We start from the raw sequence: 21,970 nt of genomic DNA, 5'->3' as shown, positions 1-21,970 counted from the left end.
ACTATATTACTAACAAAAATAGGAAACTCCATGTGCACATGCCCTCCTCCTGTGAGGACAACCACAACTTTTACAGACCTGCAAAGATAGGTCTGCAAAAAATGTATGCACCAGCAAGAACTCATCCCAAGAAAAGATATACATGTCCATCTCCAAGATATTATACACATGACTGTACATCTACCCCAGACATTTTTATTTCTAAGAGGTGACTGTCCACCCAAAAGGCATCAGTATGTTTTAGGCAAAATGTGGACCTCAACCTTTTTGTTTATAGTACTTAAAGGGGGTTTCTAACAATTGTCAAATATGGCACAGAGTAGATGGCTGTGTAAATCTAATTTAAATAAAAAATATCACACCTTTTAAAATTTCTAAAATGCTGCCCTTTTTGCAGGGTTTAATTTTTTGTTTAAGAAAAACTGCCAAATGTTGGGCAATAAGCAATTATAAAACACCCTACAAACGCTGCATTCATTGAACTGGCAATTTAAGACATTTTACGAGTGGATTTTCATGCAATAGCAATTTTCTTTCAAAGTACAGAATGCTTAGGATTTGCCTGTTTGTGTTTTTTTCGGGCATTTTCTCTATGGACTTCTCTATAGAAAAAAGTATGTAAAAATGCAATAAAAATATTGTGTGACTAAAAATACACCATCCCCCCAAAAAAGCTAAAAATTAATGAACTTCATGGCTCTTTTCATGGAGTCTTCACACCCTGTGGACTTTGTTTCAGAATTCTGCGACAGAAAGTCAGATCCATTCACCTGAATGGGAAATTCATGTGCTTGCCATTCAAATGAATGGAACTGCGGATGCTTGAGATTTTCACGCATACCCATTCATTTCTATGGGGCCTGCATTGCGTTAAAAAAAACACAGAATAAAGAACATGCTGCAATTTTCACGCAACGCACAAGTGATGTGTGAAAATCACCACTCATCTGAACAGCCCCATTGATGTGAATGGGTCCAAATTCAGTGCAGGAATTCTTGCCTGTGTGAAAGGGGCCTTAAGCCTCATTCACACGACAGTGTTTCACGGGCGTGTGCTGTACGTGTTCTCCACGGACAGCACACATCCCCATTAATTTTAGGGCTCGTTCACACAAATGTTTTTTGTGTTCCATACACGGGCCGTTTGCATTCCGTATACGGAACCATTAATTTCAATAGGTCTGCAAAACATGTGGACAGCACTCCATGTGCTGTCCGCATCCGTTGCTCCGTTCCGTGACCCAGCAAAAATTATGAGACATGTCCTATTCTTGTCCGTTTTGAGGACAAGAATAGGCATCTCTATAATAGGCCTCCTGTTCCATTCCACAAATTGCGGAAGGCACACAGGCGGCATCCATGTTTTGCATATCTGCAATTTGCAGACCGTAAAACACGGCATGGTCGTGTGAGCAAGCCCTTAATTTGTGTATTCACACATCAGTGTTTTAGCACGGTCCGTGGATTTGTGTTTTTAGCACGGATGCATGCTCTATTTTGTCCGTGTTCACGGATCCATCACGCCCATAGTCTATGGTCTATGGGTTTGTCAAAACCACGATTGCAACACGGACAACAAAAAACTGACACACAGACCCAACACAGATCCTTCACGGACAGCTTCACGAATGCATCACTGACCACCTGCTCACGGATTTGAGCACGGACACGGACATGAATGAGGCTTTAGGACACCTGCACACTGTGGCAGGTGAACGCACATAAGATCTGCACGAATTTCCATGCAGATTTATGTGCGTTTCTACAGCATGTCCACACCAAAATCCAGAATGTCTACTACTGTTTTTTGGTGCAAATTTGATGCACAGATCTCAGCCTTCCATTGAAAAGGGTGAAATCACATCTAAAACCAAACATAATTGACATGCTGCAGATTTTGAAATCCACAATGCTATTTCCACCCAGAAAAAAAATCTACAGTGTACAGTCGTGGCCAAAAGTTTTGAGAATGACACAAATATTAGTTTTCACAAAGTTTGCTGCTAAACTGCTTTTAGATCTTTGTTTCAGTTGTTTCTGTGATGTAGTGAAATATAATTACACGCACTTCATACGTTTCAAAGGCTTTTTATCGACAATTACATGACATTTATGCAAAGAGTCAGTATTTGCAGTGTTGGCCCTTCTTTTCAGGACCTCTGCAATTTGACTGGGCATGCTCTCAATCAACTTCTGGGCCAATTCCTGACTGATAGCAACCCATTCTTTCATAATCACTTCTTGGAGTTTGTCAGAATTAGTGGGTTTTTGTTTGTCCACCCGCCTCTTGAGGATTGACCACAAATTCTCAATGGGATTAAGATCTGGGGAGTTTCCAGGCCATGGACCCAAAATGTCAACGTTTTGGTCCCCGAGCCACTTAGTTATCACTTTTGCCTTATGGCACGGTGCTCCATCGTGCTGGAAAATGCATTGTTCTTCACCAAACTGTTGTTGGATTGTTGGAAGAAGTTGCTGTTGGAGGGTGTTTTGGTACCATTCTTTATTCATGGCTGTGTTTTTGGCCAAAATTGTGAGTGAGCCCACTCCCTTGGATGAGAAGCAACCCCAAACATGAATGGTCTCAGGATGCTTTACTGTTGGCATGACACAGGACTGATGGTAGCGCTCACCTTTTCTTCTCTGGACAAGCCTTTTTCCAGATACCCCAAACAATAGGAAAGAGTCTTCATCGGAGAATATGACTTTGCCCCAGTCCTCAGCAGTCCATTCACCATACTTTCTGCAGAAGATCAATCTGTCCCTGATGTTTTTTTTGGAGAGAAGTGGCTTCTTTTCTGCCCTTCTTGACACCAGGCCATCTTCCAAAAGTCTTCGCCTCACTGTGCGTGCAGATGCGCTCACACCTGCCTGCTGCCATTCCTGAGCAAGCTCTGCACTGGTGGCACTCCGATCCCGCAGCTAAATCCTCTCTAGGAGACGATCCTGGCATTTGCTGGACTTTCTTGGACGCCCTGAAGCCTTCTTAACAAGAATTGAACCTCTTTCCTTGAAGTTCTTGATGATCCTATAAATTGTTGATTGAGGTGCAATCTTAGTAGCCACAATATCCTTGCCTGTGAAGCCCTTTTTATGCAATGCAATGATGGCTGCACGCGTTTCTTTGCAGGTCACCATGGTTAACAATGGAAGAACAATGATTTCAAGTATCACCCTCCTTTTAAAATGTCAAGTCTGCCATTTTAACCCAATCAGCCTGACATAATGATCTCCAGCCTTGTGCTCGTCAACATTCTCACCTGAGTTAACAAGACGATTACTGAAATGATCTCAGCAGGTCCTTTAATGACAGCAATGAAGTGCAGTGGAAAGGTTTTTTTGGGGTTAAGTTAATTTTCATGGCAAAGAAGGACTATGCAATTCATCTGATCACTCTTCATAACATTCTGGAGTATATGCAAATTGCTATTATAAAAACTTAAACAGCAACTTTTCCAATTTCCAATATTTATGTAATTCTCAAAACTTTTGGCCACGACTGTACATGAGACTTGTGCAATCTCATACACTTTGCTGATACTGTAATATGCTGTAGTTTTTTCTGCATGGGAATCAACATGGAAAAAAACGCACATATTCCACAACATGTGCAGGTGGCATTACAAACCAAAAAAAAACCCAAAACAAAAGGTAGAGCAGCAGCACACTTAGGTCATACACACAATTTTTCTGACAGTATTTAATAGATTTTTTGAGCCAAATCCAAATGTGAAGTATAAGGGTGCCTGCACAAAATGCAGATTATATGTGGATTTTCTTATGGAAAAATTGCAGTGTAATACAGTACCTGTAAAATGTATAAGATTAGATAAATCTCGTGCATACTTTGCTTTATTCTTAGGTGCGGAAAATTAGCTGTGCGGATTTTGAAATCTGCAGTATGTCGGTTTTTGTGATTTTCCTGTGCAGGTTTCACCCTTTTCAATGAATGGGTGAGTTTTGAGAAATCCACATTAAAAAAACGCTTTACAACCGCACAAAAAATGCCCCAAAATCGTGATAAATAATGCAGATTTATGTGCATTTTTTGTGTGGATTTCATTCAGCTTTTCTGCACATAAATCTGCATTATGCGCAGGCACTTAAATTTTTTCCTTCATAGTTCTCATTCCCTTTCAACAAACTTCTGGGTTTGGTTCAAAAAACTGCTTTGAAAACTGCCAGAAAAAGCTATAGCCCCATAATGGGTTTAAAAAATAAACACCATAAATCCCCAAAAAGGCACCTAATTATAAAAAAAACCACAAGTAAAAAGACACTTATGTGTTCTGAGTTTCAATACAGTATTTCCTATAGACTTTCAGCTAACATTTGGAGCTGACCTTTTTTGCAAAAAGAATACCAAAAAATGCAAGTACAAATGAAAGCCACTAAAAATGCAAAAAGTGCAGATTTTTCACGATGGGGCAAATTGCATAAACCAAGTTCATAACTTAAAAAAAAAAATGTTTGCATAATGGCTGTGCTTCTTTGAACAATCATAACTGTGAAGGAACAGTTATGTTTGGAGTTCCCTAATGTTTTTTCAGCCATATTATTCTCTGTTTCAGCTGCACCGCTCGATGCATTTCACTCAGAAGCAGGGAGTGTCTCCCTTTTGCCAGCATTGTACTACTGTGACATCCTTAGGCCTCTTTCACACGACCATATGGCTTTTTCAGTGTTTTGCGGTCCATTTTTCACGGATCCGTTGTTCCATTTTCTGTTTCCGTTGTGTTTCCGTTTTGTTTTTCCGTTCCTTTTTTCCATATGGCATATACAGTATACAGTAATTACATAGAAAAAATTGGGCTGGGCATAAAATTTCAATAGATGGTTCCGCAAAAACATAACAGATACTCAAGACATACGGATGCATTTATGTATGTGTTCTGTTTTTTTTGCGGATCCATTGACTTGAATGGAGCCACGGAATGTGATTTGCGCGCAATAATAGAACATGTTCTATCTTTGAACAGAACGGAAAAAACGGAAATATGGAAATGGAATGCATACGGAGTACATTCCGTTTTTTTTTGCGGAACCATTGAAATGAATGGTTCTGTATACGAACCATATGCAAAAAACGGCCCATAAACGGAAAAAAAAAACGGTTGTGTGAAAGAGACCTTACCCTTACTTCCCACCATGTTTGTTTTCAGCTCTGGAGCTCACAGAGCAGATAAGGAGGGATAAACCACACTTACAGAAAGGCAGGATGCTCCTTTGATCCTCAGAAGTCTCATGATCTGAGCTAGCACTCTCTGTTACCAGGGACAGATCTTGCCTGACAACAGGCAGTGGTCTGCAACTTAAGTGGAAGTGAGACCCCTAGTGGCAATGACTTTACAGCTTTTTTCAATTGGATGCAGACATATTGTTTTAAATGAATTGATTTAGAAATTTGCTAGTAACAAAGTTCTCTATTAAATGAAATGAAATTGTGTGAAAGTACAGTGACTCTTTAAGCTCCTGGACCTTAACAAACAATGGACCCATCCCTTGACTGTCATATGCTCTAATTATACGAAATGATTTCACAGTTTGTGGAATCTGCATTTACTATACAATTTGATTATTTATTCAATATACTATCCAATATACTACACGTTCCATTTACATAATATTTTTTTATTAGGTTTGATCATAGTTTTCCTGTTACTTGGCAGTCTTTGGAAACCTTTAGTTTGACAAATGGTAGGGATCAGGGGTCAGCAGCCTTTGGCACTCCTGCTGTTATGAAACTACAACTCCAAGCATGCACATTTGCTTGACTGTTCTTGTAACCTCTATGGAGGTAAATTAAGCATTCTGGAAGTTGTAGTTTCAGAACAGCTGGGCTATAGTGTTCAATAGTGTTCTCTAGTACAGCACAGTAAAGAGAGAGATTTGGTCATCAGTCAAGTTGTTAATATTTTCAGTAGACGTCTTCTTCATAAGGTTCAGCAACTCCACCTGTAATATCACCTGGTTTGTTCTTAAAATTTTATTCTGTATATAACTTTCCAGTTAGCATTTGAGTTATACAGTACATTGGTAGGCACTTCTATTCATAGTAAGTCATCATAGGTCTTATATTTGTGTCAGTGTTCATGATGCCCACCCTAGCTTTTCCTAATAATACATTGTTGGAGTTGATGTTTCCCAAATGACCATAATGGATTGTGTAAAAGTACAAATCAAACCCATTACCCAATATTAACCCTGGCTGCTGTCACACAGTTTTTGGTGTGTGTTTTTCTTGTAAAATAATGCATTCAAAAAGTCTAAATGGTGCAGTGTTATTGAAGCTTTTGTGGGGATTTTTGGCCTAATAGTCTATTTGACCACAGGCAATTTGTAGAGGTCTCTTCACACACAAATTCACCAAAAAGACGCCATAGAAAGCTTTTCATATCCCCTATGAAGAAAGAAATGTCAAACTTACAGACAAAATGCCAAAAATGCCATTAACATGCTGTATTTAAAAAAATAAAATAACGCCAGAGACCCAAAAAGTCACCTAATTAACAAAAATGTATTCCATATTTCCGACTTTAAGCTAGCCTATATAGTTGCCACTTTTGCCACAAAAGTACACAAAAAAGCCATGGAAAACCTATGTGTGAACTGGACCATAGGGTGATTTAGTGGTGTTTTTGGTGCTTTTTGAGGCATTTTGAGGTGGCATTTTGGTCTTTCTGGCTTACTTTCAAAAGTGGAGCATGCTGTTGATCTGGGGTTTTTTTCAGGCATTTTGCCATCTCCCTCTCTATAGGAGGAAAAGACCAGAAAGAAAACTCTGGTGGACAAACACACTTGCAAAATGCAGCATTTTTAAAAAGAAACCATAAAGACAAAAAATGCTCACCTACCGTATATAAAGAGGACCTTTCACCACTCCTGACATGCCTTTTTTAATAGCTTTATCCAATCCCCATGTAACAACAATTCTGGAACTGTATATTGTGCCAATCCTTTATTATTTCTACTAGTAGTTATGAATTAATTGCTATTAGCCTTCAGTAAGGGTACAGAGGGGAGGTAACCAGTTGGGGGGGGGGTGTACAAACAGCCTGTTTAACCCTTTCATGACCTAAAAAAGGTCTGAATGTCCAAGCAATTTTTTCGTGATTTTGTGCATGTGGTGGTTTAGTGAACATCCACTTCTTTCTTCTTCTTTCAGGACCTGCAAAAGGACCTTTGATGACGTAATCGCGCCCACCACATGGTGAGCGTGGTGACGTCAGCGCAGGTCCTGCTGAATGATGATATTCATTCTCTCTTCATTCAGAAGGTCCTTTTGCAGGTTCCTGAAAGAAGAAGAAAGAAGACGATGCACGATCAAGTGGATGAGGTGAGTTAATTTTTTTCTTTTTTAACCTCTCAAGGCACATATTATTAATCATTCTGTATTAAGAATATAATGTTATAAGGGAAAATAATAGAGTGAATAGACTTTAATGGGGTCCGGAGTTGCTCATCCCTATCATCTCCTAGCAACCATGTGGATGCTTGCGGATGTTTGCAATTTTCACGCAGCCCCATTAATTTCTATGGGGCCTGAGTTTCGTGAAAAACGCAGAATATAGAATATGCTGCGATTTTCACGCAACGCACAAGTGATGCTTGAAAATCACCGTTCATCTGCACAGCCCCATTGAAATGAATGGGTCCAGATTCAGTGCGGGTGCAATGCATTCATCTCACTCATTGCACCCGCGTTGAATTCTCGCCCGTGTGAAAGGGGCCTATGGGATTGATTTTAAAGGGAGTGTTGGTCATGCTTTCTATATTACAAAGTATCTATACTAGATCGCATTCAGATGGAGAGTTAATCTAGAGATTTACTATGATTGCCATGTCTGTATTATGGAAGCATTTACACCTTAACATAAGTATATTTGGCTTCTCTCCCAGAGATTGTTTCTTTTGTTTCTCTGAATCAACACTGCAGAAAACGTAAAGTAGATAAACCAATCTTTTTAAACCTTACTATATCATTTTGTAAATCTATGATCTGTGAGTAGTATCAGACTGGGGTCACATGTAGCAGATACACTGTGGATTTTCTGTTCCGTAATTGCAGTTGGAAAAACATGAATATAAGTCCTCACGCACACGGCCGTTCCGTGCATTGGGGACCACAATTTGCGGTCCCCAATGCATGGGCAACATCTGTGCGGTGGCAGGGATGGATCGAGACCCATTCAACTTGAATGGGTCCATGATCCGTCTGCACCGTAAAAAAAATAGAACATGTTCTAATTTTTTGCGATGCGGAGGCACGGACTTAAAAACCACGGATGCACTCCGTAGGGGTTCTGATCCGTGCTTCCATTCTGCACCACACTGCATCTCCCGGATTGTGGACCCATTCAAGTGAATGGGTCCGCATCCATGATGTGGGGTGAACATGGCCGGTGCCCGTGTATTGCGGACCTGCCGCAATACGGCCATAGCCAGGCAACGGCCGTGTGCATGAGGCCTAAGGGCTCGTTCACACAAACGTTTTTTGTGTTCCGTATACGGGCCGTTTTTGCATTCCGTATACGGTCCGTATACAGAACCATTCATTTCAATGGGTCCGCAAAAGATGCGGACAGCACTCCATGTGCTGTCCGCATCCGTTGCTCCATTCGGTGAACCTGCAAAAATTATGAGACATGTCCTATTCTTGCGGACCACAAAAAACGGCACGGTCATGTGCATGAGCCCTAACAGTAAGAATATCTTTTGTGCACTGCATTTTGGGGAATATAACACATGCTGCCTGCATAGTGCACATCATAAATTTGGTGGTACAACAATTTTTAAAAATGCATCATGACTTGGAGAACGTGACTGTCATGGGTCCTCTGGCTTACAGTAGCAGAATATTAGATGCGATTTTACTCATTTTCATTCACACACTGTGCAAGAAAACCATAGCATGTCCATTCATGCTGCCAATTTCTACCTCAGAATCCACCTTTTGCGGGGAAATTCTTTCCGTGTGGATGTACCCTTAGGATCCCGTTTGTAAATGACCTACTGTATACTATACATTTTACATTTTTCAGTGGCCCTTTCTATCATTCCAACTTGGCCTTTTTGTGGTGTTAAAAAGGTTAAGTTTTGAAGTCGCAACTGGCATTTTTCCACTGCCCTTTCAGTTTCTGAAAAGAGAGCATGGCAAGGGAGGGGTCTGGGCAGCGCCATTAGCCATAGCACAGTCATCATTATTTACACCAGGAACTGTCATAAATAATGGTTGAAATCTATGGCAGCACCAAGCTGCTGTAGATTTCAGACTGGCGCATGGATTGCTGGAGGAGGCATGATAAATCAGGGCCAAAATGTTTGCTGCCTCATTACAGTTCTTGGTTTTAGATAGCCTTTTTTTTTTTTACTTTGTTCTAAAAACAAAACAGAAAAGGTGCATTGTAATGCCATATTCACATTTGACATTTTCCTGGTGCTTTTCTAGGGTGTTTTGTCCAAATTGCTGTATAGAAAGCTTTTAGAGGGAGGCAAATATAGTGTATTTTTTTTTTTTAGCACCATTAATATCTATCAGTTATACTACACCCACCTAAAGAATTATTAGGAACACCATACTAATACGGTGTTGGACCCCCTTTTGCCTTCAGAACTGCCTTAATTCTACGTGGCATTGATTCAACAAGGTGCTGATAGCATTCTTTAGAAATCTTGGCCCATATTGATAGGATAGCATCTTGCAGTTGATGGAGATTTGAGGGATGCACATCCAGGGCACGAAGCTCCTGTTCCACCACATCCCAAAGATGCTCTATTAGGTTGAGATCTGGTGACTGTGGGGGCCATTTTAGTACAGTGAACTCATTGTCATGTTCAAGAAACCAATTTGAAATGATTCGAGCTTTGTGACATGGTGCATTATCCTGCTGGAAGTAGCCATCAGAGGATGGATACATGTTCTCATTCTGTTTACGCCAAATTCGGACTCTACCATTTGAATGTCTCAACAGAAATCGAGACTCATCAGACCAGGCAACATTTTTCCAGTCTTCAACAGTCCAATTTTGGTGAGCTCGTGCAAATTGTAGCCTCTTTTTCCTATTTGTAGTGGAGATGAGTGGTACCCGGTGGGGTCTTCTGCTGTTGTAGCCCATCCGCCTCAAGGTTGTGTATGTTGTGGCTTCACAAATGCTTTGCTGCATACCTCGGTTGTAACGAGTGGTTATTTCAGTCAACGTTGCTCTTCTATCAGCTTGAATCAGTCGGCCCATTCTCCTCTGACCTCTAGCATCCACAAGGCATTTTTGCCCACAGGACTTCCGCATACTGGATGTTTTTCCCTTTTCACACCATTCTTTGTAAACCCTAGAAATGGTTGTGCGTGAAAATCCCAGTAACTGAGCAGATTGTGAAATACTCAGACCGGCCCGTCTGGCACCAACAACCATGCCACGCTCAAAATTGCTTAAATCACCTTTCTTTCCCATTCTGACATTCAGTTTGGAGTTCAGGAGATTGTCTTGACCAGGACCACCCCCCTAAATGCATTGAAGCAACTGCCATGTGATTGGTTGACTAGATAATTGCATTAATGAGAAATAGAACAGGTGTTCCTAATAATTCTTTAGGTGAGTGTATATTCCCATATATAGATTGAAATGGCAGCAGATTTCTCCCAAATCTATTGAAAAATTATATTTTGAATGCAAATGAAACCAGAACAAAGTGGAAAAAATGTCACATCAACTGTACTATGAAAATCTATAAATCAATGTATGGCTTCAGTTAAGCTTACCAGATCATAGGTGAGACAATCCTTTTAATTGAATTGTGGATTAAGACCTCAAAAAAGAAATATACCTCTATGTAAGATATGAGTTGGCCTAGGTTTTTTCTTTTTTACACATGCTAAAGGTGCATTTAGGCGTACCAATAACCGTCCAGATTATCGGGAACGACAATCCCTGCGAACGGTCATTCACGATCACTTGTCCTGTCACTTGTGCATGCACCACTGATCATGGCTTATGATTCTGTATGAGGACAAGGGATTGCTATAGTGATCACTCATCCTTATACAGTCACTTATCACTGCATGTAAATACGCGCTCTTCTTTCACTGAATGAGCAGTATAGACTCAATGGGACTGATTTACTAAAAAAGTGTAGACACTGTAGACCTAGACTAGAAAGGCTATAGATTTATCACAGTGGCTGATGGTGGATAAATCTCTGCACATCATTAGACTATCTGCTCTAAAAAAGATTCTTCTATCTGGGACATTTATGGCATATCGATAAGATATCCCATAATGTCTGATAGGTGCGGGTTCCACCTATGGAACCTGCCCTTATCTTAAAGGGTTTCTGTCACCCCACTAAAGTGATTTATTTTTTTTGGGCTAGTTAAATTAGTTATATAGCGATATATTAAAATATAATAGTGTTCCTTACTTTGATCCAGCAGTTTAGTCAAAAAACGAAGTTTTATCATATGCAAATTCGGTCTCTACCAGCAAGTAGGGGGTCTACTTGCTGGTAGCTGCTGCAGAAATCCGCCCCCTCCTCTTGTTGATTGACAGGGCCAGCCGGGATCTCCTCCTCCAGCCAGCCTTGTCGGCATTTCAAAAATCGCGCGCCCGTGTTGAATCTGCGCAGGCGCTCTGAGATGAGGAGGCTCGTCTCCTCAGAGCTCCCTCAGTGCGCCTGCGCCGATGACATCATCGAAATAGAAGACGTCATCGGCGCAGGCGCACTGAGGGAGTTCTGAGGAGACGAGCCTCCTCATCTCAGAGCGCCTGCGCAGATTCAACACGGGCGCGCGATTTTTGAAATGCCGACAGTGCTGGCCGGAGGAGGAGATCCCGGCTGGCCCTGTCAATCAACAAGAGGAGGGGGCGGATTTCTGCAGCAGCTACCAGCAAGTAGACGCCCTACTTGCTGGTAGAGACCGAATTTGCATATGATAAAACTTCGTTTTTTGACTAAACTGCTGGATCAAAGTAAGGAACACTATTATATTTTAATATATCGCTATATAACTAATTTAACTAGCCCAAAAAAAAAAAAATCACTTTAGTGGGGTGACAGAAACCCTTTAAGAACAGGGCCAGGTTGTGAATGGAGAGCACACCATGCAGGGGGGATGTCTTTACTATTCCCTAGTATGGGATTTCTGAAAATAACCGAATGAGCACTCTCGGTTACTTCGGAAATCCCATAGCAGTACATAGAGGGTGGAAAAATATGCACAGCTTGCTCTCTATTCACTTTGGAGCCCTGTTCTTGAAAGAATGGATCCCAGAGGTGGGACTAGTACTTATCGGACATTTATAGAGTATCCTGTTGATATGCTATAAATGTCCCAGATGGGAATATCTCTTTAAGTTTATACCACCTATTACTAGATAGACAGCAAAATGTTGCACTATAGTTCTAGTGCAATTTGGCACATGACATCACATTCTAAGCCATGCCCCTTTCTGCTAAACCACACCTGTTTTTTGTAAAACCTCTTCCACTTGTCCGGCACAGGGGTGAAAATGTGTACATATTTCAACATGTGGCAATGGATTCTCATTTGCATGGGTAATTCAGTAAGTAAGCAATGTGCTGCGATACATAGCTTCCATATTCATTTTTTTTTTTTGTAAAGTGTTTATTTTCCTCTAATTCAGTTTATTTCACAGCTTATGCTTCTAATATATTTTGGTAGATGTAATTTACAAATGCACCTTACCCTAGATTAATGTACTTCTTTTAATGATGTTAAAATGATATGGTGAGCGCAGCGGAGATCCATATTGCTGCTTAGACCAGTTAGGATTCAAGTCAGGCGGAACATCAGAAATTAGGCCTGCTTGGTAGAAATGTATTTAGAAGACATGAAAGGGTTCGAGCAACACCTCGTTTAGTCACTGAATAAACCTCATAGACATATAGTGCATGGCTAAAATTATAGGCCAAGGAAGTCATTTTTGGATGCAGTTCTCGTGTGGCATCCTACTAAATGTTTTCTTCTGGAGCCTATTATAGAACGTATGGTGAAGGGAACATTGGAAAACCGAGAACAATCTTCAAAGAACCACAATAGCAGGATTCATATTTATTTCATGTCAACCACTGATCGATTAAAATGATCTGTTAAATAAAACAGCCTACATATTCAAATTTTGCAGCTGGAAAAGATTATTCTTTTATTCTCGGCAGGATTGGTCTCTAAAGGACACGTAAACCGGTAGCGTCACAGAGCAGTCTTACACACAAGGTCATTTGTTCATGTAGCTAATGCTGAAAATTACGATAATATTCTTAATTCTTTTTTAGATCACTGCTTAGAATCCAGCTGTCTTGCAGGAAAGCTCTGTCTTTTGGCAGTATATGACAGAAAAGTCTATATTTTTCAGAATGATATGTTTGTAAAGGTTTTCTTCCAGAATTTGGCAAAGTAGAAAATCCCTGAGATTATTCTGATAAACAACAGCAAAGTCATGGCAGTAAACATGGATCTGCTGAGTAGCAGTAATTCTTTTCTAAAGATTTTTTTGAAAAGGAGATTCATTTGGACGTGAAGGTATACACAAATTTCATTTTAAATACAAAAATATAACGGGCAAGATTTTACAATAAAAGAAAAAACAGTATAATCATTTAAAAATAGATTTGATTTTAATATGATTTGTGGGGAGATTGTCATTTTAGTAGCTTTCAGTTAAATATTGATGCAAAATAGCTGAATATACAGCCCAACTAGGCACACAATAATACACCAATGCACAAAGTACTACAATATCAAAATATAGAGCTGGTGACAGATAGTACAGGCAGCTAGTGGTATGGTAGATTCAAAAGGAACCAGGCAAGAATGCTTCTATTTCACAATGGTTGCCTGCACCAATACAGTATCAATTGACTGCTAGAAATGCTCCAGTAGTAAGTTACTCAATGCTATTGTCAGGGGTGTACACAGAAATCATGGGTCCCCCCCACACACAAATATGGATATGTATGTACAGTACAGACCAAAAGTTTGGACACACCTTCTCATTTAAAGAGTTTTCTTTATTTTCATGACTATGAAAATTGTAGATTCACACTGAAGGCATCAAAACTATGAATTAACACATGTGGAATTATATACATAACAAACAAGTGTGAAAAAACTGAAAATCTGTCATATTCTAGGTTCTTCAAAGTAGCCACCTTTTGCTTTGATTACTGCTTTGCACACTCTTGGCATTCTCTTGTAGAGCTTCAAGAGGTAGTCCCCTGAAATGGTTTTCACTTCACAGGTGTGTCCTGTCAGGTTTAATAAGTGGGATTTCTTGCCTTATAAATGGAGTTGGGACCATCAGTTGCGTTGAGGAGAAGTCAGGTGGATACACAGCTGATAGTCCTACTGTTAGGATTTGTATTATGGCAAGAAAAAAGCAGCTAAGTAAAGAAAAACGAATGGCCATCATTACTTTAAGAAATGAAGGTCAGTCAGTCAGCCGAAAAATTGGGAAAACTTTGAAAGTAAGGGCTATTTGACCATGAAGGAGAGTGATGGGGTGCTGCGCCAGATGACCTGGCCTCCACAGTCACCGGACCTGAACCCAATCGAGATGGTTTGGGGTGAGCTGGACCGCAGAGTGAAGGCAAAAGGGCCAACAAGTGCTAAGCATCTCTGGGAACTCCTTCAAGACTGTTGGAAGACCATTTCAGGGGACTACCTCTTGAAGCTCATCAAGAGAATGCCAAGAGTGTGCAAAGCAGTAATCAAAGCAAAAGGTGGCTACTTTGAAGAACCTAGAATAGGACATATTTTCAGTTGTTTCACACTTGTTTGTTATGTATATAATTCCACATGTGTTAATTCATAGTTTTGATGCCTTCATAGTCATGAAAATAAAGAAAACTCTTTGAATGAGAAGGTGTGTCCAAACTTTTGGTCTGTACTGTATGTATATGCGTTAATTTCTTAAAGATAATTTGCTTAGTCCTAACAGCAGCACATGTGGGGTTTATCTGCCCCAGTAAAACTTGTAGGACAGACAGAATATTTAATGAAGTCAAGTAATCAAGTAAATTAATGCCCCCATTACCTCACTATAAGAGGCCAAACCCCCCATACAACAGTGTGTTATAACAAGAAACTCTCAAAAAACAAAAGGGAGGGATGTTTGTGTGCTGCTGTTAGGACTAAGGGAAAACAAATTATCGTTAAGAAATTAACGCTTCCCTTACATTCTAACCAGCAGCACATGTGGGGACTTAGCAAGAAGTTAACCTAAAGGGTAGGGACTTAATGCTGAATGGAATTCAAAACAGACCGCCCTAAGGCAGTGTCTTCTGAACCCCTGAGGTTGAGTCTATAATGATTCACAAAGGTAGAATGTGAGCTCCAGGAGGCCGCGGAACAGATCTGTTCCAGAGGAATAAGAGACCTTTCGGACCGACTAGTAGAGACTGCTCGGGTGGAGTGAGCAGTGACAAAGGCAGGAGGAGGTCTATTTTGGGAAGCAATAGATTCTCTGATCGCCTCTCTGACCCATCTACTTAGAGTAGGCTTAGAGGCCTTCTTCCCTCTATTCCTGCCAAAGAACAGGATAAGAAGATTCTCTGACCTTCTGAACTCCCGGGATCTCTCAATGTAGATTCTCAAACATCTGACCATATCCAGAATATGGAGGGAACTTTCTTCTGGAGAGGAAGAAGAGTAACATAACACAGGCAAAGACACAACTTGATTAATGTTGTGCACAGAGGGCACCTTAGGCAAAAAGGTGGATAAGAAATGTAAAAGGACTCTGTCCGGTAAAAATAAAGTGTATGGCTCATACGCCGAGAAAGCCTGAAGCTCTGAAATGCGTTTGGCCGAAGTTACGGCCAACAAAAAGGTTACCTTCATGGATAAAAACTTAAAGTCCACTTCTTCCAGGGGTTCAAAGGGAGGAACACTCAATCCTTTAAGCACCACTGAGAGAACCCACTGCGGTATAGGTCTTAAAGTGCTAGGTTTAAGACGTGCGGCTCTTTTAAGGAACCTCTTAATCAGAGGTTCTTGATGTAAAGATCTGCCAAAGGCAGTGGACAGAGCTGAGATCTGTACCTTGAGTGTAGAAGGGCTGAGGCCCTTATCTATTCCATCCTGCATTAATTGGAGAATAGCAGATACTGGAGGATCTTGAGATGGTATTTGATGAGATGCACAACATAGAAGAAAAATGCGCTTTACCCTGGCGTAGGCCTTGACTGTCGCAGGAGCTCTGGAATGAGACATAGTTCTTAAGACCGCTGCTGATAGCCCTTCAGGCTCTAGAAGGGACTCATCAATCTCCAGGCTGTCAGATTGATTCTGGATGGATCCAGGCAGAGCGGAGTGCCTCGAGACACCAGGTTCTGCATTGGGGGAAGCTTCCTATATTGCGCTCGGCTCATCTGCATGAGCAGGGTAAACCAAGACCTCCTGGGCCAGAATGGAATCATGGCTATTACTGAGGCTTGGTCCTGCCAAATGTTCATCAATACCCTGGGTATCATGGCGATGGGAGGAAAGATGTAGGCCAGAACTCCCATGGAATTGACAGAGCGTCTACTGCCAAGGGATTGTCCTCCCGATACAGGGAACAGAGCGTTTCCACTTTAGCATTGAATCTTGTCGCCATGAGATCTGTGTCTGGGCGACCCCACCGGAGAGTGATCTGATGAAAGATCTCCCGATTCAGAGACATTTCTCCTAGAGCTGGGACTCCATAGAAACCTCCTGGTAGTGGAGGGAGAAATATCTAACTTCTGCCAATTGATAATCCAGCCCAAACGCTGGAGGAAGGACTGAGCTTGCAGAAGATGAAGATGAAGAGTCTCTACCGAGTGGGCTTTTAGGAGCCAATCATCCAGATATGGAATGATCTCCAGGCCTCTCAATCTGAGGGGAGCTACTACAGCTATTACCACCTTAGTAAAGATATAGAGATATAGAGGGCGGTTGTGATGCCGAAGGGAAGCGCGTCAAAAAATGTTTCACCGTCCCCCTGAGACTCACTGCCACTCGTAGATACTTCCTGTGGGCCTGGCACACAGGGATGTGAAGATAGGCATCCTTTAGATCCAGTGTAATCATCAGGTCCCCAGGGCTTAGGATGCTGATTACCGATTTGATGGACTCCATCCGGAACCGCCTTTTCTTTATGAATCGGTTGAGGTAGCGGAGATCTATGATCATGCGCTAACCTCTTGTGGCCTTGGGAACAAGAAACACTGGCGAATAAACGCCGGACCCAATGCCTTCTGGAGGAACTTCCTCCAAGGCCCCTTTCCGCCTGTATTTCAGTATAGACTCCTCCAACACCGCTTGTTTCTCGTGGAGAAGTAATTTTGTCAAAACTAATTTTTCGGGGGGAACAGAAAGAAATTCTATCCTGTACCCTATCCTTATTATATTCAGGAGACAAACTCTGTCCAGGTATTTAGAAAAAAGTTAAACGGCCTCCGACTGGGAGGTCTGAAAGAATAGGAGTCAAATTTATTACTGGATCTGGCGGAAGGGGAGGGCCATCACTTGTCAGCCTTATTGTTTTTGTTCCCACCGGAATGATATGATCCTCTCTTCTGGGACCCAAGGCCTCGCTGAGGCCTGGATTGGCCCTAAAAGGATCTGGACCCTCTACCCGGCCTACCCCTACCCCTAGGGGTTTGAGGGAGGAATTTACCTTTTTTATCGGCAAGACCTTCCATAATGCAGTCCAGTTCAGCCCCAAAAAGCCTTCCTGGCTCGTAAGGGAGGCTGCATAAATTATACTTGGAGGCATTATCTGCCACCCAAGGTTTTAGCCATAATGGCCTCCTACCTGCTGAAGAAAGGACCATAGCCTTAGAGGCTAACTATAACTGCTGTGGGCTGGAGTCACACAGTAGAATGGACTTAAACTGCGCCAGGATGTCATCACGGGGTATGCAACAGTCGATATCCGACTGCACCTGCCGGAGGCGTCCTTGAAGGAACACGGCTTCCTCCATAGAGGATATAGCCACAGATGCAGCAGCAGCAACGGTGGAGTAAGATCTTCTCAAGGTGCATTCTACCCACCTGTCCATCGGGTCCTGTAAATTGGAGCCGTCATCAGCCGGGACAAGGGTCCTCTTAGACAATTTTGCGATTGCCAAATCAACTTTGCCCCACTGATCTAATTGGGATGACACAATCGGGAACATGGACTTGAAGCGCTTTGAGATGACCTGTGCTTTCTCAGGATGCTTCAATTCTAGCTTCATTAATCGAGACAGAGTCTAGTCCACTTTGAAGGCCCTTGGCCCTCCAGAGGTGGACTCTGAAGCTTCCCCAGGATCAACATCCTGGTCGCCTGACCAGATGGATCTAAGTAACCTCTGGGTCTTCCCTACAGGAAAGGAGTACCTTACGGCCACGGTATAGTAGGCTTCCTCCTGCATAGGAGTGGGTCTCAGAGGAGATCAGACATGGGATCTTCTGGACGACAAGGAATCCTTTAGGGTGTTCATTGAGGACTCCACAAAGTCCTTTACCCAGACTACTACGTCCAGTATGGTAAGCTCTGTATCAGGGTGCAGAGGAGGAGGACGGCAAAAAGGACATCTATTAAATTCATAGGAGTCTGCTAGAGGGGTGTCACAATCCCTACACGCCAAATGCTTGCGCTTGGATGACGTCTTTATTTTCATGACTATGAAGGCATCAAAACTATGAATTAACACGTGGAATTATATACATAACAAACAAGTGTGAAACAACTGAAAATGTCATATTCTAGGTTCTTCAAAGTAGCCACCTTTTGCTTTGATTACTGCTTTGCACACTCTTGGCATTCTCTTGATGAGCCTCAAGAGGTAGTCCCCTGAAATGGTCTTCCAACAGTCTTGAAGGAGTTCCCAGAGATGCTTAGCACTTGTTGGTCCTTTTGCCTTCACTCTGCGGTCCAGCTCACCCCAAACCATCTCGATTGTGTTTAGGTCCGGTGACTGTGGAGGCCAGGTCATCTGGTGCAGCACCCCATCACTCTCTTTCATGGTCAAATAGCCCTTACTTTCAACGTTTTTCCAATTTTTCAGCTGCTTTTTTCTTGCCATAATACAAATTCTAACAGTCTATTCAGTAGGACTATCAGCTGTGTATCCTCCTGACTTCTCCTCAACGCAATGGTCCCAACCCCATTTATAAGGCAAGAAATCCCACTTATTAAACCTGACAGGGCACACCTGTGAAGTGAAAACCATTTCAGGGGACTACCTCTTGAAGCTCATCAAGAGAATGCCAAGAGTGTGCAAAGCAGTAATCAAAGCAAAAGGTGGCTACTTTGAAGAACCTAGAATATGACAAATTTTCAGTTGTTTCACACTTGCTTGTTATGTATATAATTCCACATATGTTAATTCATAGTTTTGATGCGTTCAGTGTGAATCTACAATTTTCATAGTCATGAAAATAAAGAAAACTCTTTGAATGAGAAGGTGTGTCCAAACTTTTTGTCTGTACTGTATATATATACACATTCAGGTCCATAAATATTGGGACATCGACACAAATCTAACATTTTTGGCTCTATACACCACCACAATGGATTTGAAATGAAACGAACAAGATGTACTTTAACGGCGGACGGTCAGCTTTAATTTGTGGGTATTTACATCCAAATAAGGTGAACGGTATAGTAATTACAACAGTTTGCATATGTGCCTCCCACTTGTTAAGGGATCAAAAGTCATGGGACAGAATAATAATCATACATCAAACTTTCACTTTTTATCACTTGGTTGCAAATCCTTTGCAGTCAATTACAGCCTGAAGTCTGGAACACATAGACATCACTAGACGCTGGGTTTCATCCCTGGTGATGCTCTGCCAGGCCTCTACTGCAACTGTCTTCAGTTCCTGCTTGTTCTTGGGGCATTTTCCCTTCAGTTTTGTCTACAGCAAGTGAAATGCATTCTCAATCGGATTCAGGTCAGGTGATTGACTTGGCCATTGCATAACATTCCACTTCTTTCCCTTAAAAAACTCTTTGGTTGCTTTTGCAGTATGCTTTGGGTCATTGTCCATCTGCCCTTTGAAGCGCCGTCCAATGAGTTCTGAAGCATTTGGCTGAATATAAGCAGATAATATTGCCCGAAACATTACAGAATTCATCCTGCTGCTTTTGTCAGCAGTCACATCATCAATAAATACAAGAGAACCAGTTCCATTGGCAGCCATACATGCCCACGCCATGACACTACCACCACTATGCTTCACTGATGAGGTGGTATGCTTAGGATCATGAGCAGTTCCTTTCCTTCTCCATACTCTTCTCTTCCCATCACTCTGGTACAAGTTGATCTTGGTCTCATCTGTCCATAGGATGTTGTTCCAGAACTGTGAAGGCTTTTTTAGATGTTGTTTAGCAAAATCTAATCTGGCCTTCCTGTTTTTGAGGCTCACCAATGGTTTACATCTTGTGGTGAACCCTCTGTATTCACTCTGGTGAAGTCTTCTCTTGATTGTTGACTTTGACACACATACACCTACCTCTTGGAGAGTGTTCTTGATCTGGACAACTGTTGTGAAGGGTGTTTTCTTTACCAGGGAAATAATTCTTCGGTCATCCACCACAGTTGTTTTCTGTGTTCTTCTGGGTCTTTTGGTGTTGCTGAGCTCACCGGTGCGTTCCTTCTTTTTAAGAATGTTCCAAACAGTTGATTAGACCACGCCTAATGTTTTTGCTATCTCTCTGATGGGTTTGTTTTGTTTTCTCAGCCTAATGATGGCTTGCTTCACTGATAGTGACAGCTCTTTGGATCTCATCTTGAGAGTTGACAGCAACAGATTCCAAATGCAAATAGCACACTTGAAATGAACTCTGGACCTTTTATCTGCTCATTGTAATTGGGATAACGAGAGAATAACACACACCTGGCCATGGAACAGCTGAGAAGCCAATTGTCCCATTACTTTTGGTCCCTTAACAAGTGGGAGGCACATATGCAAACTGTTGTAATTCCTACACCGTTCACCTGATTTGGAAATAAATACCCTCAAATTAAAGCTGACAGTCTGCATTTAAAGCACATCTTGTTTGTTTAATTTCAAATCCATTGTGGTGGTGTACAGTATAGAGCCAAAAATGTTAGAATTGTGTCGATGTCCCAATATTTATGGACCTGACTGTATATACAGTATATCTGTATACAAAATGTGTTTAGCTATTATAATTTATTTTGCACCATTAATTTATTCTTATTACTAAATAAATTACACTTTTGATACCAGCATACAATGTACTGGTATATTTAGAGCTATATCTGTAGATACCAGTACATAGTGTATGGAAGAATACTATTGAAGTCTTTAGTCAGAGAAAATCGTTCCACTGTGGCTTAGGCCTCCTGCATACGAACATAGGTGTTCCGTTTCCGTATTGCGGACCGCATATGTGGATCCGCAATAAAAGGACAACGTTCCGTTCACTTGATTGGGTCCGCAAATCCGGAAATTCGGAACGGTGTGGAATAAAAGCACGGAACGGAACCCTACGGAAGCACTACGGAGTGCTTCTGTGGGGTTCCGTTCTGCAAAAAGATAGATCTTGCTCTATCTTTTTGCGGAACGGGCGGATCACTGACCCATTCAAGTTAAATGGGTCTGGATCCGTCCCGGAGGCTGCACAAACATTCTCCGTGCATTGGGGACTGCAAATTGCAGTCCCCAATGCACGGAACGGAACACATACGTTTGTGTGCAGGAGGCCTTAACTAGTAAGGTTTCTGCCTCCCATACTGCAGGTCCTAGTTCGAGACCTACCAGAGTTCTACTAGTCCCCCCAACCTGGCAAGCCCCAAGGCAACCGTGTGGTCATCATGTTCATGTTAGGGATGACCTTAGGTTGGATGGAGGCCTATGTGTACTTTTTGTTGCTGCCCCCAACCAAACATTTGGTGTATTAAAGGGGTTGTCTGAGTTATTTTTTTATTCTTTCTATGTTTCTAACTAGGCAAATGTAACAGCTTTCCAATTAAC

At 41.7% G+C, this 21,970-nt stretch overlaps 1 protein-coding gene and 1 long non-coding RNA gene across 2 annotated transcripts in view; one reads left to right on the top strand and one right to left on the bottom strand.

Annotated features, from left to right (window-relative positions):
• Positions 1–21,970, top strand: part of EFNA2 (ephrin A2) — a 242,143-nt gene that overhangs the window by 187,103 nt on the left and 33,070 nt on the right. The gene's annotated exons all lie outside the window — the stretch shown is intronic.
• On the bottom strand, positions 1,269–20,673 carry LOC120989447. The gene is made up of 3 exons (XR_005776263.1): positions 20,663–20,673; positions 2,445–2,448; positions 1,269–1,419 (listed from the first exon to the last, which is right to left on the bottom strand). It is a non-coding gene; the product is annotated as an uncharacterized LOC120989447 (long non-coding RNA).

This window comes from Bufo bufo, chromosome 2 (genome assembly GCF_905171765.1).
Source record: "Bufo bufo chromosome 2, aBufBuf1.1, whole genome shotgun sequence".
In the NCBI taxonomy this organism is placed as follows: Eukaryota; Metazoa; Chordata; class Amphibia; order Anura; family Bufonidae; genus Bufo; species Bufo bufo.
Note: the sequence above shows the minus strand (reverse complement) of the source record. Positions and strands in the feature narration are given on the sequence as shown.